Below are 19,158 nucleotides of genomic sequence, written 5' to 3'. Positions count from 1 at the left end.
TTCATTCTGGTTGGGTAGTCTGTAAAAGACTCCCACCATCTTATCTGCCTTGCTGGCCTTCCCTCTCATTCTTACTCAGAAACACCCAACCCTGCTGTCACCATAGTCAAGCTCTAGACAGCCAAAACAGTCCCTAACATAGAGGGTTACCCCACTGCCTCTCCCTCCTTGCATGTCCCTTCTGAAGAGTGTATACCCATCCACTGCAGCACTCCAGTTCTGAGAGTCATCCCACCATGTTTGCGTGATGGCAACTATGTCATAGGTTTCCTGCTGCACAATGGCTTCCAGCTTCTGTTTGTTGCCCATTGGTGCATGCATTGGTGTAGGTGCACTTCACTTTGGGGGGAGAAGCCCCAGTTCTTACATTGACCATTCTCAGGCACTTCCATGGTTTCTAACACATCAGTAACTCTTGAATCTTTGCTGCCGCATGGATCTCCCTCCCCTACCTCCACTGAGACAGCAGACCGAAGGACCTCACTAGCACACCGTCCCACAAACACTGGTGTGCTGCCTCCCTGGCTTATCTCTAGTGACCCTTGTTATATCCCTTTCTCCCTTCAAAGTCATTAAGATTCTGTGTGGAGGGCTGGGTCCCTTCATCTAAAGCTTAGTGAAGGAGTGATGTATTTATCTATTAGGTAAGTGTTGAGCTCTGATTTAGAATAACTAATAAAGCCACTGTGAAAAGAAGTTATTAAAAATAATCCATCCGAAATTTTGACTCTCATTACCAAAACCACATACATTTACTGAGATAATTACATTTTCTGAACAGCCGAAAGCCGTATCAGTTTTACCAGTGTTGCATTACTTCTGATTTTTTTTCTTGACACAGAGCAACTGTAATAATGCCAGCTGCTCTCAGATATTATTGATCATAAATCCTTTATACATCAAAGGAAGAATAAGGAGCTGCCACAGACTACTAAAAATATTTATTTTATTTATATGAAGGCCTGCTACAATAGCTGAGGCTAGTGAAATAGATCAAAGAGTGACTTCTCTGTGTTCATTTTCTGAGTGTGGGAAAAATACAGGTCAGTGTATTATCTCATCATTTAGGTATTTAGCTAATCCTGTCAGAAGGAAGAGTATTTCTTACTTGGTTGTGTCAGCATGTGTCATTTTAATCTGTCTCCTGCACTCAGTAAGTGCATAATAAAGCAACAGTATTCTGGTAATATTAAAATAATTTGAGGTGGTTTATATTGACTTGGGGTGTTTATGTTCTGATAATACGTGTGGTTTGTTGCTATTCACTGATTTTTTATTGGAGCATTAATTTCGGTAGAATATGAGAGGAGTAAGAGGAAGTATCAAATGGGGACTGAGAGACAGACCAACTAACAGTTGGATGGAAGTGATGGTAGCACCTTTATATATGATTAATAAAGAACTGTACATCTTAAAAAAATAATCTCAACTTCATTATGAGTATTAAAAGTAATGGTAGCAACTCCTGAGAACATAGCTTGTATGTTTAACTGAATATTCTTAGGGTAACTTTAAAATCTAGTTCAAAACTCAGATTTCTTATTTAGAAGCTGGCCCCATTTTAAGGGGACTGTTCTGCTTGCAATTCTTAGCTGCCGCTATCATTAAGCAAGATTGGTACCCTACAGGGTAATCAGATTTAGCCAAACAAGAACATAACTTACACCCTCTGCAGAGCCAGTCTTTTGCGTAAACACTGGGAGATTGAAATGTTTTCAGGGAAGAGTAACGTATGCCTGGAACTGTTACATGCATGAATGACATTTCATATTAAAAATTAGATCCACTGATTGCTGTGTAAATTCACTGAATAATAACCCCATAAATTGATCATTCAGGTTCATTTCTCAGAAAAAAAAATAGTAAGGGAAACACAACTTACTCTATTTCTTACAAGTTTATTTCTTACAAAGAGTTTATAAGTACACGGAATATAAGCATCTTGAAATACATACTCTTTTAATATTCATTATTATATAAATCACTTATTTGTGCCTTGACTTTGCCTTCATTAAGGGATCAAGATTTACCCAAGTACTGTGAGATTTAGTTGACCGATATATTCAAATAGCAGATGCTGTGGAAGTGCAAAAGCAGTCCTTATGGATAGAAATTGTAAAGGCAAAAAATTACACAATCCCATTGTAAGTGGAATCTTACGCAAGAGAAGTATTATTTTATAGTACTAGCCAGAGTCAAAACAGTATTTGAAGCCATGTAAATGCTCTGAAGATGCGGTCACTGTTTCACACAGCTGCTGGTGTTTTACTAGATACCCATTTAATTGTGTTTCTCATATTTTGCAGGGAAAGGCACAGTGGTTTTCCTTTCTTGTTCATGCAGGTTCTTGCCCATAGGGGTGGTCCCAGGTGCATTGTGACCGGCGCCTGAGACGGCAGGAGGGAGCAAGAACGACTGTATGCATCGCCTTAGCCAGGAGGCAATTCACACTCAGCCTAAGCTGGAGTAGCCCTAAAGCTACTTTGATGGGCCATGACTGGGATGAGTTTCTGGCAGCCCCCATGCCAGTCAAGAACTGCTGGCATCCAGCAGTACTCTGTTCACACTGCTGGGTCCAAAGAACCCACTGGTATGATTCAGCTGCAGAATTGGCTGTGATAATTTTCATCAGCTGAGCCAAAACACATTAACCGGCAAAATGCAGGGTTCAGAATCATAAGAAATTCAGGTCTCTATTCATATCTCATTGCTAAAGAACTTCCTGTTGACAAATGTTAACTCCATATTTGTAATAAATGCCTGGTGACCAGTGTGTAACATACATTGGCTGCTTCTACAGAGGTCCAGAAAAGTGACAGATTTTAATTTCTAGGATGGTTTGAGAAATTAGAAGTCTAGATTCATGTGGGGGGTGTGCAAAACAGATTGTGTAGTCAAGGCTCTATTACAAGAAAAAATCCACGAACTGCAAATTTCAAAATTTTGATTGCCTGCCTTGATTGCTTTCCAAGTGATTTTATTATTCTGGAGTGTCGTATAGAAACTAGATGATATGACACAACATAAATATTCTGTAACAAACCAAGTCAAGACAGTTCTGACCTTAGTTGCTATAGAAACTAGTCATACTTAGGTAGAAAACTCGTATTTGTCCAAAATTGCATGAGACTGGAAGACAAAATGGAAACTAAATTCCAATGAATATGTAATAAAATGTCTTCAGGATTTACCAATCTTCTTCTCACACTTACCAAAATAATACTTCACTTTAAATGTCATGTCTGGAAAACCTCCAGTTTCCTCAGGCCTCATGACAAATTCCACCACGAAAAAACAGAACAAAATGCTAAGCTGACATATGAGTAAATAGCCACAGGTGCTAATTTGTGTCAAAGGAGAATTCAAGCTCACTTCAAATTAAAAATGAGCTCTGCCATAGGATATTATAGAGCAACTTTAACTGACAAAAGATGCTCAAAACTAATTCATTTGCTATGCTCCTCTGCTGCTTCTTCCCTAGTGCTGCTTTTGCTGTTGGGAAAAGAGGCGTTCAGGGTGTTCAGGGTGACATCTGGAGACTTGCGGGGCATGCTTAACAGTTAGCACGGTATCACAGCCATAAATCTGATTGCCACAGGGCTGACTAAAATAGGCTGCTGCTGGGACAATGAGGCTGAAGAGTTGCCACTGGACAGAGCAGGTTTCCATCTTAGGAAGATTTTTCTCTAGCTTTCACATCACGAGGTTTACACTTTCTCTAAAAGCAGCAAAGCAGCTTATTACTTACCGTCTTGAGTCCATAATTTGTAGGTATTATCTAACAGCCACTTCACACTCAATGTTTGATTTTGTATGTAATTAACAATGTCCTTTCAACTTTTAGCTCTATTATATGTTTACATGTAAATTAGAAAAGCAATCTCACTTATTTACAATATGAACTTTGTTTTTCGGCACTACCCAAGAGAGTTCACAGCCAAAAATTCAAAGAGAAAGAAGTGAAATTAATGAGAACACCGGTAACACAGCATTCCAGCTTCCTTTGGCTGCAAAATGAGTGGGATGGGAAATGACAAACGTGTGAACCTTCCTTTAAAGATATTTAGAGTGCTTTCTGCATCGGTGTGCGATAAACCTAGAAGTAACATTTTGCAGTTCTGTAGTTAATTATAAGGATATGGGCCATGTTAAATTGCTGCCCACAACAGAACCATTTACTGGGTAGATTTCTGGTCAGTGTTCTACGTTGATGAAGGAAGATACTATTATTCATCAGCCTATTCTGTGTGAGTCATGGCAGTTTTCAAACATATGGTGATGGTGTACTTTGTGGCCCTTCAGCATGTAATAACAAGTATAACACTGTGTAGGCAGTACATTTCACTTTCATGGCTAATTTATATATATCAGTTGTTCCCAGCTTTCTCCTACTGTTTATTGAGGCATGTTTCAGTTCCTGTTTACAGTTACATTATTTTCCATACATACGGTTTTGTAAACTATGTAAAACTGCAATATATATGTCTTTGAAACAATTTCAATGTACTTCAGCTTTCATTAAAACATAATTACTATTTTAAATATGAAGGAATAATTCTATGTTAGAATACACAGATTCGAAATCTAAAGGACTGCATATGGCATGCTTCAGGAATTCCCCAGAACCTCTCCAGGAGACTGCTGTTAACTGATATGATGGAGTGAACTGCTCCCTCCATGTAATCAAAACACCTCAAACAGCTCAGGTGTTTTAGGTGACACTGGTGTGGTCAAGAACCATGGAGGCATGGATTTTTTTCCTTGAAAGAAATTACTACAAGTTCTGATTTCCTTGAATTTTACTATGCCCAGGTGGCCACCAAAGTCAAGGAGTCCTGCTTTACATTCCTGTCCTCTGAAGCAAAAAATTCTGTAGCCTCAGAATATCTGTGATGATTTACATACTGATAACTGCCTTCTTAGCCAGTTTCTGCATAAATTAGTTTACCTAAATAGATCCTAGCCTTTTTGGCACAAGGAAAGCCTTCAGAACACGTTGTGATACAGCAGTATCTGCCAAACCTGACAAATTAAGAGCATCCCCCTCCCTGGTTTGGGGATTTGGTTTAGGCATTTGGGTTTGGTTTTTTTTTTTTGTTGTTGTTGTTGTTAGTTTGTTTTTATATCCTGGTCTCTAAAACACCTATACACAGATGTATGAGGAATTCCTTTCTTCAGAAATCACCACCTACAAGGCTAGTTTCTAAGACCTCCTTTCACATCCCCTAATATAGGGGGTATACGAATGGGTTACGGATTAGGTTACAGATGGATCCTGTGGAAGCCCTGGGCAGAACTATCCCATGGGAGCCAGGTCCTTGTGGTTGTGTAAATCACACAGGGAGCAGGGAATATTACAGGCCTGGGAAGGCACAAAGATGATTTAAAACCATTCTCCCAAACCCTTCTCACCTGCAATATCAGACTCTGCTCTGGACCTTTTGGAGGCTGTCCACAGATTAAGGTCTTCAAGAATATTTGCTCTCAGGTAACTGACAGACAAGTCTGTTGAGATACAAAACACCATCCATCTTGTAGGAGTCAATTATGCAATCATGGCACTAATGTTTTAAGTCTAAGGCAGCAAAGTACATCTCTTGCTTTCTTCAGTATCGTTGTGAAGATACAGAAGTGAAGAGTGTGTCCATGGCATATCTATGAATTTCATATTTTTAATGGGATTTCTCTATGAACTGGCAAAACGATAGAAATACAACAGCAGAGATAGGAATTACAACATCTGAAACTAAGGCATAAACTTCACAGTACCTACTTGCTGTGGGAAGAGGGAGGCAGAAAGGAGAGAGAATTCATATCCAAGCCCCTGTGAGTAAGATCATCTTTTCTTATCCTGCATCTGCTCTATTTCCCAGAAAACAGGATGAGGAACAAAATATCTACCACAGGCAGTTCTGTTTCCTATTGATTTCTAGAATGACTCTGCCCTTCTCAGCCCCACATAGTGTATACCATCCATCTAGCCACAGGCATACCCACAGAAGCCATTTTCTGTAAAGACATAATTGCTCATTGGCACAGAAACTACAGAAACAATTGTCGCACAGCAGAAACATTCCCATTTCCCTTTCCCTTGGGGCAAACTGTATTACCATCAGTTCCCCAGCCCAGTGCAGCTGAGTACTGCCTTGGTTTGAATACCCTCTTAACCAAGGTAAAGACCTTTCATTTTCCAACAATGAAAAGCTGATGTAAAATGGCCTCCCATAAAAAATGAGAATTTCCAATCAACCTTGGATGCCAAGTGAATTTGGTGTAATTCCATATGGAGTGTTAATTGAGAAGGAGAGAAAAGCACTTAACAGAAGAACTGAAAGGGGGGTAAGGATTTGGCAATTACTGTGGCATGTGCAGAAAAGGAATACATCAAGTGAAAGGAGGTTACAGTCAGACTTAGGAACAACCATTTTCGATAGTGACCATGGCACAAACAATTGCTGCACATTAGCTTCAAGAAAGATGAAACAAATGAGAGCAGAGAAGGGCAAGCTGAATAATCAGGGATACAGAATCTCTTTAAAGAAATTAAGAGTTCAGTTTATTTAGCCAAGCAAATTGATGGTCAGGAGGGGAGAGAGGAGTGCAGAATCTCATAGAGAGGTGAATGGAGACAGGACCAGCTAAGAGGGTTACCCAGGGAAGAATCTTCTTTCTCTATAATAACTTAATCAAACATATTAAAGAGAAGTGTTACATTTGAGGATTTCATTAGAAATGCAAACATGTAGAGAAATGGGGCCAACCACTTGCAAGGGAAAATAGCTAGAAAGGAAGGATACGATTTGGCACAGCATCTGTATGTATATATTACCCTTGAGACTCAACACTGGAGGAGTGAGGTTCTTGGGCAGGAAGGGCAGGATGCCTGCTTGGTTTTCAATAGAGTTTGATAATTACATTTAGGAAAAGACCAGATGAGGTAGCTGTCTGTAATACCTTTTAAACTTCTGAGACTTATTTCTCTTTCATCAGTAGGTGCAAATTTCTACTTGGAAAAGGTCACGTACAGGCATATACTGGCATTAGCATTTCTTCTGATTAGCATATGCAGGGCTTTAATAAAAGGCAGCATCTGAAAAATCACAACTTCCTTCTTTCATAAATGTATGTAGGAATCTTAGTGATAATATACATCCATGAGAAAGCACCAGTTTCCCTATCGCCAAGTTTATGTCCCAGTCTGTGCCTGTGCCTAATGTCGGTTGGAAAAATGAATGCCTTTCTTACACTTTCAAAGATTCACTTCTCAAAAAAAGAAAAATCTCATACTGGTTAATAAAAGTATCCCAGATTTACACTGATGTGTGACAGAAATTAAAATCATAGCCCTCACAGGGACTTTTTTTAGGTGAAAAGCACTTTTGATAATGAAACTCTGGAGAATTTAATGAGAAAATGGTAGCTGTAAGTCTCCTTTGCCATGGAAAAAACCTTTCAATGCCTACCAAAATTATCAAGGTAAGAGTCTCACCCAATCTAATTGCAAGTAATCTAGCAGCAAAGCCTGATGAGCTACCAAATCTCCATAAAGGAATGCTGACAAACCATATAGGTAACAAACAGCTGGTGGTCAAAGAAAGAGAAGGGGATAATGTAAGTAATAAAGCAGGCACTTAGAAATCAGTAGAGGTGATCCTTTTTTTTCTGCATTTAGCCACGCATTCCAGAGTTCAAACACAGACTATCAAAGATTTTGTGTTTGGAAGAGTGTGTTTGTTGTGTTTGTGGAACAAGTTTCTTTTCCTGTCAATACCAGGCCAACGGAAAGGTAAAGAAAGGGAGCACAGTCATACTCGTGAGGTAAAGATATAGGATGGTAAAGAGAAGTACTGTATCACACACTGAATGTTCCTACTCTAGTTGTGTCCAAGACTGTGATACTCCACCAACAGAGTGTTTTGTATTTCCTCTGAAGAATACACTTCTGCAATGGTTCAGTGACTTAAGTAGGTGAGTACAGAAAAAAAAGTAACTTCCTGTGACTCATATGCAGTGATTAATAATTCTCATAACCTTGAATGAGCAACTGAAACCCCAAGAGAGAATAAACTCACTAAAAAGTGAGTACAGAGGAAGGAAAGGAGGAGCATAAATGGAACACTATCTTTCTTCATGTCTAAGCACTATAAGTCATGCAAAGTGAATATGGAGTCTTTCCAAACTAGAAAGGTGCTCATAGTCAACTCCCAGCTGACTATAGAGCATGAAAGCAAGTAAGGAAGAAAGCTGCTTCATCTTTCAAGGAAATGATAAGTATGGCAGCTGTAAAGAAGGAACAGAAATTGCTGGTTGAGCATAGTAAGAATGAATTGCTATAAACATTCCTTCATAGAAGGGGGAACTTACTCCTTGAATGCACGGAGTAAAGATACAACCCTAATTATCATCATAAGCTCTCTTCTGCGACCCCTTCACCTGTTGGGAGTTTTGATACTTAAACGTAGAATCTTGGAAAAACCAACAGTGTCTGTAAATTCATACTGCAAGGAGTTTGTCAAAGAGTGCAATTATTAGCTCCTTGGCCATTTACCTACTTTGAAGATAACAGTGAAAACTGGGATATATAAATAGCCGTGTAGCTGAAATTGTCTACTATTTTTCTGTATGTTCACATTAATATTGACATGCAAATTCTCTAATAGTTTGTAGCTTTCAAGTGGTTACTTTATCTGTATTACCTGAGGTTTGTAAGTCTGTTTTTTTATAACAGAACTGTTTTAAAGCTAACTGAAGAGGCTTCTTAAACCTTTCAGTCAGTATCTTTTGGGCTTTAACAGCAGCACACCTCTGTAATAGCTGGGAGACGACAGTTAGCAAAATGTTACTGTCCAGCGCAAGCATCCTGCTCTGTTTAAAGAGAGTAACAAAAATTAACTAATGAAATGGCCTGTTAAGGGTTGAATTAACACTGCATGCTTTATTTCCTTGTTATTTTTCTGTGGATAGAAAACAGCAGGGAAAAGCACGCTGGCTTTCATTTGTTACAGCTTTATAGAAATCAAAGGAGAATTCACTTGTGAATAAAGCTGGATCTTTAGGAAGCAGGATCACGATCAGGTTTGGTTTTTTTTTACTTAGAACTTCAATGCCATGCCCAGCAGTGGGTTCAGGCATCTTGACTATGACAGTGAGTCAAGGCAAGCTAAAATACAGTCCTTTTACTCTGAAGTGCCTGAATTCCCCGACACCAAGGTCGCTCTGCATGCAGTAATTGCACATATGCACAAGGGAATTAGGCTAAAATTGTGTTTGGAACCATGTTCCTGACACTTTTGACTCTTGAGCACTGATTTTTACGTTTTCTCTTTTCCATAAAGGACATTCTTGTAGAAAATAAAAACTAAAAGCATATGCAACTCTCAAGTGATTGTGATGAAAAGCCAGAAAGGTTGCTGAATCTGGCCTTTCAATAGTAATTATTGCCAGGATGCTTTTAAACAGCACTTTAGCAGCAGTTGAAATTATTCCAATGTAGTACTTTATTGTAGCCCATATTTATAAAATGAAGTCATAGATTTTACAGACTATAGGACTACATTTAAAAAACTTTTGTCTCTTCTGGAGGAAAGATCCTCTAAGACAGGAGGATAATTTTTTTTAATAACAATGTTAAAATAAAATTACCAACACTTCTTAAATGAAGTGAGCCTGAATTTCTTTATAGAGGCTTGCTCTATTTGTGGATGTCAGTTAAACTGAATCTTAGTTTGTTGCATGCATTTCTCACACTGTTGCACCTCAAAAACCCAAGAGCTTTCTGCTCCGTAAGTTGAACTGTTCCCTTATTTCTCTCCACTGTGAATTACAAACCTCCCTTCCTCTTCCGGGAGAGGAGGGAAATGGGTATATTGAGAATAAATAATCCATCATTGTAAATAATTCGTTCAGGGGCTTTGTTTTAATATCCACTCTGATGTCTCCAGCAAGCCACAGTGACCTTGGTGGCAGACAAAGAATATTCTACAGACAGCATGTCTAGATCATTTAATCCTAAAAGCGGGTCATGCAGCCTAACTAGTTCCATAAAAGAAGATGGAAATGTGGGCAGTAAGTAGTTTTTACTGCTAGATGAACTTGGATAATTCTTATGTAGATGAGACAGGAAAAACAAGATCCAAACGGAGAGGAACTTCTGATATTTCAGGTCAGGCAGAAGCTCGAGGAAGAAGCAGGCTCACCAAGCCTCTTCTGTCTCTATCCTCTGCTGCGGGCCATAAACACAGCGGAGTGATATTGCACTTTAGTTCCATGAGCTGATCAACTTTCCTGTGGGAGAGAGCTCATAGTGTGTGCCGCTGCTTATGTGGGAAACGGACAGCATACATATACTTGATTGGCCAGAGTATTATGCATCAGGGTCATAGCTGGAGTAGCTGCTTTGTTCAGCGATGCTCTGATCCCTTGGGTAAGCAGCTAATTGCAGGAAATCTTTTAAGACAAGTGTGTGATAGGAAGAATGCAATGAATATTGTTTATTCAAAAGACAGGAGTGGTTCCTTTGAGTCAGTTCTCTTGCATAATTACGTAATCAGGGCATGTTCTATTTTTAATTAAATCTCTTGCAAATTCATGAAAATACTCTGAACCTGTAGACCAATTGGCATGACTCTAACTTTTAAAATGTAGTTTGTATAAAGGAATGCCCTTCAATCTTTTTTTCCGCTTTCATATTACTGTGCAAACACGTATTTCACATTATCATACACAGCCTGTATTGACTGTCAACACTAAAAATAAAATATTATCCTAAACCATTAATACAAAATTGCCAAGAGAAATATTTTAAATGGAGATGAAGAAGATGAACACAAGAAGCTCTATTTCTGAAATAACAGTATCACAATTATTTTTGTTGGGCAGCTTGACCTGTGTAAGGTATAAGTGAGTGGTATTCAGCAAGTTTATTTCCCTCAGCTCTTCAAATCCAACAGTGACTCTCTGTATTTGCAGTCTGCAGACAACCCATGTGCCCCTGACTTTGTTTTGTTTCTTGTGGGCTTCTGTGAATCTTCCTGTTCTTCTGCCTGTTTGACACCAGCATTAGCTTTGATTCCTCTTCCAACTTCCTGCTTCTTCTCAGCAGTTTTGCTTTCTTCCCTGACTCTTGTTCTGCCATCCGCATTTTGCAGACTTGCTCAGTGTTGTACGTGAGGACGAACAGATGTAAGCTCTGCCTTCCTTGCGTATTTTATATATTACCATTTAGGTGAGGCTGCATGTTCTGATTTACCGTAATACCTCCATGTCTTCATCAGCTTATGACTGTTACTAATAACTCTTTCATAGTTAGGCTGTCACTGTTCCCTAATGATTTCCAATGCACGTTTTATGGTTTGCTATACTTAACTGTATTTTTCATTGCAGATGTCAACTGCCATCTTTAATTCCAGCACTTAACTTCTACCTAGTGGAACATAAAGCAACATGAAAAAAATACTGTGGTTGTTCCTTCTTCTCTAGCAAGACTGGGAATGAAATTGGAGGCGGCAAAGAAATAGTTCTTGTGACAAATGTCATGGAGTCCTTACAGAAGTTTTACCTTTCATGTGTACACCTGTGGAAGACTAGGGATCCTTCATTTGGTTGAGTGTGGAATAAACACAAGGGCTTTGAAATACATTAGCAGCACATAACTAGCCCTCAGGGGCTTTCAGCACAGAATTTGTACTTCAGCCTGTTTTACTCGTGTGAGCTGGCTGCACGCTATGCACTGCATTCCACATCCATCTTCAGGTACATTGTCCCAGCGGTGCCCAGCCGAGACAGTCACATCAGCTTTACAAACCCTGCTTGCTGGCACCCTGCTTTACAGGACCAAACCCTCAATTCTTTCCGGGACACTGAGACCAACCGACACAGACAGCACCTGCGGTGGTTCCCCGCGCCGGAGCAGAACCACCTCGGCGGCACCAGAGGGTGCGCTGAGGGAACGCCGCGTTCGCTCGCCACGCACACCCACGTCAGGCAGACGAGGACTCAGCAGGGCTGAGCACGGCCCCCGCCCGCGGGGCCTCGCACCTGAACCCCTGAAGGCGTCCTCCATCATCCCCCCTCCCCGGGGACAGCCCCGCCATGGCGCGGGTGCCGCGCTGAGGGGAGGGAGGCACCGACGGACGGGGGGGAGAGGGGGGGGGCAGGGAGCCGTCGCGGGGGGGGGTTGCCCTGTCCCGCTACCCGCGCGGCCCGCTCCCGTCCGAGGGGGAATGACGTTATGGATGGGGGGGGCGGTGGGAAAGAAGGGCACGCGGAGGCTTGTGGGAGAAGAAGGGGGCCGCCATGTTGGGCGGGGCGGCGCGGTGGGCGGGCGCGCGGGGCGGGCGCAGGGGCGGCGGCGGCGGCAGCCGGGGCGGTGGCGGGTGCCTGCAGCTGTCAGCGCCCGCTGCTCCGGACCGGGCTGTGCTCCCACCGCCGCGGCGGGACGGGACGCGCCTGTCAGCACCCCGGGGAGGCACTGAGGGCGCCGCGGGGCTGACCCGCTTCCTTCCTTCGCTCTCCTCGGTCCTCTTCCCCCTCCCGCCACCCCCCCCCAAAACCCTTTTCCTTCCTCCCTTCCGCCCGCCCATCGCTGACATCCTCCTCCGGTCGTCGTCGTCGTCGTCGTCCCCCCCCCTCTTCCCCCCCGCCGCTCGGGCTGCGCGGCCGCCGCCGCCTTTGCGAGCGCTGCGCACGTCGCCCGAGCCTGCAGCACCGAGCGGTGAGCGAGGGGAGCTGCCCGCGCCCGGGGCGGCCCCGCCGGGGGTCGGCGGGGGGGTGCGGGAAGACGCGGGGGGGAAGATGTTAAATCTTTTTGCCTTTTTATCTGCCGTTACGCACACAACAAAAGGCTGCGCGGGCCGGCGGGTCGCCCGCAGCGCCGCTGACAGCCAGCCCTTCCCTGCGCGGACACGGGAGGGTGCTTGGGCGGGGGGGGCGAGGCTGTTTCTCGGTGTTCTGTGTAAAGCTCTGTCAGTTGCAGCCGCCGCTCGGCTGCGGGAAAGAGGAACCTTCCCGCGGGGATGGGGATCACCCTGGCTTTGTCCCCTGTTCCTCTCCTGGCTCCCGTCGGTGCTGCGGCTGGGGCCGGGCGCCGCCCTGGGAGGGACCGGGGGCAGAGGCGGGGGGCGCCGGCCTCGCCTCTCACCGCCCCCCCTCCCGGACAGCCCCTCTCCGCGGGGCGTGCGGAGCTTGGTTTTTACTGCGCGGTTTTGGCTTAGGCGGTTTGTTCTGTGGCTAATTCAGAAATGGTGAAAGAGGAGGCGAGGACAGCTCTTTCTTGGGTTTTGTAGATCGGGACCGGATTTATACGTTGTAGGTCACCTGCTGTGCTGTAGTCGGAGGCGATTTGTAGCCTTAGGTCTTGGCAAGATTTCTACATTTATAAAATAAGACAAGCATTGATTAGGAACAGGTTATTCTAGCAAAAATACGTAACTGACTTAACTGGTAACTGTATCTCTAGGGCAGTGATTAATTAAACACTTTAAAATCTTACTCAATCTGGCTTCATGTTTCTGGTATTTTTGGGTAAGAAGATGCCAGGTCTGTAGATCTGCATAGGAGTTGTCTGTAATCACAAGAAGGAACTTCTTGACTCCTTATTGAATTTTGCGTGCTAAGCGTATTGAAGCATATTTTGATGACCAAAGTGGCATCACCTAGTATAATGCCAGTACCTGGCTTCTTAAAGGCTACTAAATCGATGATGGTGCTCTTACTGCTTTTTTTTATTTATTTCCTCCTGTTAATGATTTCCATTAGTGTATATGATTTAACCGTAGTAGTAGTACTCAGGTACTGCTCATCAAATCAGAATACAGAATCAGAAAATAAAAGCAGCTAGAAAAAAGTGAGTTTTTATGGTTTCCTATAGCAAAACGGTGAGCAAATAATATTCATGATATAAAATGCTTTCACAGTTGTACATAAAAATACATCAAATGAAAACGTAATCTTGGCGTTCTTGAAATTGGCAGGAGGTTTGGTAACAATTACTCGGGGAAGTAATTGCCTCTTTCACTTCCACTTTTGTATTTGCGCATCAGTTAAATAGGAAACTTATGCCCAAAGGGTGTGCATTGGAAGCTAGAAAGGAACCTTCGAGATTTAGAGAGCTTAGCATTTTAATTAAAAAAAACCCCAACCAACCAACAGCATGAACAACTAAACAAACCCCAACAAAATTATAACCCACCTTTTTTAATGTACAATTTTCAAACTCTGTTGGAAAACAGCTTTATTTTAATTGATTATGAATTCGAAAGCTTCAGTGAAACATAATAGAGGATATTATAACCCTGGGATTATAGATACAATTGAAAGTAACACATTCAGCATTTAGTGGCAGCAGAAAGAAAGCTGATCCAGGTGATTCTGAGCAGAAGACCTTGTATTTTGTAGGTCACACAATTATTTTTGTGAACATGGTCTGAGAGTACCTTTCTGTGAAATTACAACAGGTATGGAGAATTCTGGCAGTTCCGTTTAGATATGCATTTTATGTAATGCAGAACCATTTGGGTAAATGCAGGGAATTTAAATTGGTGCTTCCTGAAACTCGCACAATGCAGAATCACTTCTGCATCATGTTGCAGTTAAAGTTTGGCAGGCTTTATGTTTCCGAAGGACCATGGCGAAACTGGACAATTCCAGTAATCAGAAATTCTAACAGCAATTTGAGCTTAGATTCCCTTCACTTCCTAATGAAAGAAAACATGCTGTCATTTGTAATTAAAAAAAGAGAATAAAGTTGCCTTCCAGACATTCCCATGAAACAGCATCATTTACGGTTTGTCAAATTACTATAGTATGCTAACAGTGCCTTATTAATGGAAACTGATTTTTTAAAAGGTCTGGTTTTGACAAATGAGGAGTTGCATGCAAAATCATTGATTAAATTTGCAAGAGTCTAGAATACCATCTTCTGAATGTTTTTGACTGGACATAAATACTGTGGACTTACAACAATACTGTACGGACACTTAAGCTTATAGGAGCAATTGCTGCTTCCTCTGTTTTTGAAGAACTTGCCATGGTGATGTCAGAAAACCCTCACTTGTGTGCTACCCCTATACAGTATACTTTGTGTATCTATATATGTATCTCTGTGTATACATGCATGCCTGCATATGTCTCTGATTTAATTGGGAGTTTGGGGAAATATTGTAGCCTCATATTCAGTTCTGAGTCCATTTAATGCAGCTTTTGTTTCTCTTGAGATCTGGGCTTGTGCGATTACTCTTTCATCTCTTCCTCTGTTTGGCTTCTCTGGCAGATATGCAGTTGGATTTATTCTGGGATTAATAGCATCTCTTCAGATGCATACTCATGATTATTTTAAAACTTCATTCAGTGTGCAAATATTTGTTATAATGTTTTTATAAGAGGAGTGGAAAATAAGGAAATTTGAGTAAATTAATATGCAAAATATATTTCTGTATTTAATGTTGTAGGACGTAGTAGCAGATAGCGATGGGGACAAGCATGCTGGGTCTATTTAAATGAACGTGTCTTGTAGTCTGCCTGTCTCCAGGGTGTTGTTCAGTATGACACAAATACTGTAAACATGGACCAATTCCATCATCATTGCAATGAAGTTGCTAGTCACAAACTTTGCTCTTAATTCAGTCTGCATAATACTCTGTGTTTCCAAAATATTTTTCGGTGGTTTTGTAAAGAACATCATGTTTACCGTGACCAAAGTTTAGGAAAATGTTTCTTTTCAATGTTAACTCTCATTTTGCTCAAAACAAAAGCATGACACACATGATATCTGATACTTGGTGGTAACCAAGTACCAGTCACACCGTTCCTTCTAACAAGAAACCTTTTTGACTTCAAAATAGAACTGATTATAATAGTTGTATCCCGAGTCACAGTCGGCTTTGGGTATTTTTGAGGTATTAAGGCTTTCCCAGTAATTTCTTTAGTGAAACGTGTTCCTTCTGAAAGCAGGCTGTAGAAGTAAGTGTGGTTCCCTTGAAGAATTACGTAATCAATAAATGCCTGGCCGGAAAAAGGTGCACTTACGCTGTCTTAGCTTTGCTGAGATGCTTTTGTTGCCTTCACTTTATGGGATTTAAATTGGGCACTTTGTTAGAGGGTCAGAGCCAGAATTATGGATGCTTTCAGTGATGGAGGAATTATTTCCATAGGGTTTTGTGTGAGGTGCTTTGCAGGCATCAGGCATATGATGACACCATACTTGTTGGTGGTTTTTTTTTTTGCTAGACAATTAATACATTTAATAATGTCAGACCACAGCAAATAGGCAAGTGTGCGGACTGAGAATGTGTGCTTCCCTTACCCATGATATATTTGGGAATGTGAACAAAGGAGTTGTTCTCGGAGAATGAACACTAAAGCACAGTTAACACTAGATCTGCTAATTTCTCATAACGTATAAAGAACATGAGTATCTGATAGCTGACAGTTTCTTCAGATTCAGTCAGCTAAGGAAGCAGATGCAAGTAATAGTATCTGTGTGTTGATTTAATCACTGCTTGTTTCTTTGAATCCAGCTTATCTCTCATGGACTCTGCTATTTAATTCTTTTCTTGTTTCAGTCAGAAACAGTCTTAATTCTGGAAGCTGTGTTTTGACATGTACTTAGAATTAAATAGAATTTATTTTGTGAAATAATTATTGTTGGTCATCTTTGCTTAAAATTAGGAAGCATGAGATTGTGTCTCGTATTCCACATAATGCTTTCCTTCCATTGTCTGCTTAAATGTACAGATTCTTCATATAGTTTCTCAGTATCAAGTCTTGCTCACAGGTAAAAGCTGTAAATTATCTTTTGCAGGTAGACTTAAAAGACAACAGTTTCCTATTTTGGTCCTTTTGTAAATATCTGCCATAAAACCCATTCATTGTAATAAGATTGTGTTTCTGGGATTGTGTCAGAACTATGGTTGATTTTATTAAATTTCAAAGAGAAGAAAGCAAAGGATGTAACCAGTATAGTTGGTAGTACTGACTTCCTTATGTATCAGTAGGGTTGGCACAGTGGCTAATTATACTCTGCTTACTATGTGATGTACTGCAGCAAACCATTTAAAAAATCAGCGTTGCACTAAAGTAATATTCAGAAGGTCAAGAAATGTCTGACTTAGAGCTGAACTTTTTGGTACTGCTTTAAAAGGTGTATCTAAAAATCAGACCTTTTAAAGGACAATATTTAGATTTTTTGGAATTATCAGATAACTGTATATCTTAATACATAGTAATTTGCATTGCCTACAAACACTGATCCTGTATTCATAAATGTTTTCTTAAATCCTGTGCTACTGTGCAGCATATTACTACTGGTATTTTATAGTGTTCTAATTTTGTGCTTTGTCTGGAGACAGCACAAGTAGTTAAATGTTAACAGAAAATTAAGATTACTTGCTATTATTTGTGTGCTATTATTTGTGTGTGCTATTCATTACTCATATATGGGGGGGAGGGGGGGGGTGGTGGTTTTAAACTTTTTAAGGGATTGCAGTAGCTGTATTCCTGCAATGTATCTTGAGTTTGCTCCTTTCAGTTGACAGTAGCTGAACCAAAGCATGTCAGACAGGTTATGGACTGGCCTGGAGGAGGCAGGTTCTGTGTTGAGGGTGGGTCTGCTTTTTTTTCCTTTCTTTTCTTCTTCTTCCCTGAATAGAATATTGCGTTTAAGATTGAGTGCATCTATGGATGTTCCTTTATCAAACAATGTAGGATGCATAGTGTAGGAAAGTCACATCTTATCCTTCCACTTTGAGCAGCTTCCATTTCAGAGTGACTGCTAATAATCCCTCATCCCTCTTGTCTTCACTGTGAGTGGATTTTACAATAGCCTCACCTTTAACATTTAATTTGTCTACATGCTTTAACTGGATGATCCTCCCTGCCTCCCCCCAGTCATGTTTAGTGTGTATTAGAGGGAGAAGGGTTGGTTAAAAAAGTGGGATTCCTCCCCCCCTGCCTCATTGTGGAGGATGGCTGCATGTAGTCATGTTAATGCAACTAGTGGGATGGTAATCTGTGAGGATATAGGGGAGATTACAGATTTGAGATAGGGGGAGGACAGCAACCTCCTAAAATGTTTCTGCTGACACAAACAGGAATATATAATCAAACTCTAAAGATATAGTCGAACTCGTCTTCAGTCTCAGTGCTGTTTTATGTAGTCCTCATTCAGTTAACACAGCTCACCGCACGGCAGCCTGGGGAAATAGGTGTGTTTTGGCTGTGTTGGTGTCCTGGACCTTTTACTTTTCTGTCCCCTTGCTTGTGACAGAAAAATAATCCAGTAAAAGGCATATATCTTTGGTTTGACTCATTACAAACGGGTGCTTGTGTTGGAATGATGGGGGGTGTGAATGCAACGTTTGACTGCATGAGGAGCATTACCAGGGTATTATTTCTAACCATAGCCTTAATGAGTGAATGCTCATGGTCTTGTGTTTGTAGGAAGCCAAACCAGATGATTCAGTGGCCATTTCTGTCTCTAAATTCCTCTGTACGCAGAAGGCAATAATGTGAGGAAGAGATAAGAATGCACTGTCGTTTATATTTACCATTTCCCTGGATGTAGCCCAGTTACATGCAGTATAATAACTATTACTGTATTGAAATATGGAGGGGCACAGGAGTCATGGTGATGCTTGCCAGTATGCTGACACACATGATAGTGACCCAGAGATCTTACTAGAGGTATGGGTGAATGAATCATCAGGAAGATACATTAATTTTGAGGCGTGGTATATTGGAGGATATATAGTGGGAAGGTTTGATGTGTGAAGCTGATGGCTATGCCTCCGGTAAGGCAGATCTACGTTTAACAGGAATTGATAAAACTGCCCGTGGGCTTCTGGTCTGGGAGCATTGTGGAACACAGAATGCTGGTGCTTGGTGGGCATTCCTCGGGGCTTGAGAAATCCTGCAGAGATGACAGGTAGTTTTTTGTTACGGTACTGATAGGTGTCTTAGCCAAATGTCCTCATTTTCCAAAGATGTGTTATCCATCCTATACCTTTTGAAAAGGCAAGAGACGCCACAGGATGACTTTGACTCAGTGTCCCAGTAATTTGCTGTTCCTTAATTATATCTCCTTTCCATTGTTCAGAAAAGAGATAAAGGCATGTCATTGATTCAGCTACCATGCTTTTAAAGTCTTATTCAGTTAGTGTCAAT

General features: G+C 41.3%; 1 protein-coding gene across 6 annotated transcripts in view; it reads left to right on the top strand.

The window, feature by feature from the left end:
* The first annotated feature begins 12,324 nt into the window (after positions 1–12,324).
* Positions 12,325–19,158, top strand: part of KLC1 (kinesin light chain 1) — a 50,059-nt gene continuing 43,225 nt past the window's right edge. For 3 of the 6 annotated variants that reach the window (XM_030482595.1, XM_030482594.1, XM_030482598.1), the window contains exon 1: positions 12,325–12,712. The gene's annotated coding sequence lies outside the window, so the exon portion shown is untranslated. The remainder of the gene's footprint in view (positions 12,713–19,158) is intronic. The other 3 variants (XM_032919873.1, XM_030482596.1, XM_030482597.1) reach the window with 1 other exon arrangement.

Source organism: Strigops habroptila, chromosome 4, assembly GCF_004027225.2.
Source record: "Strigops habroptila isolate Jane chromosome 4, bStrHab1.2.pri, whole genome shotgun sequence".
In the NCBI taxonomy this organism is placed as follows: domain Eukaryota; kingdom Metazoa; phylum Chordata; class Aves; order Psittaciformes; family Psittacidae; genus Strigops; species Strigops habroptila.
This window is presented reverse-complemented; position numbering and strand designations above follow the sequence as displayed.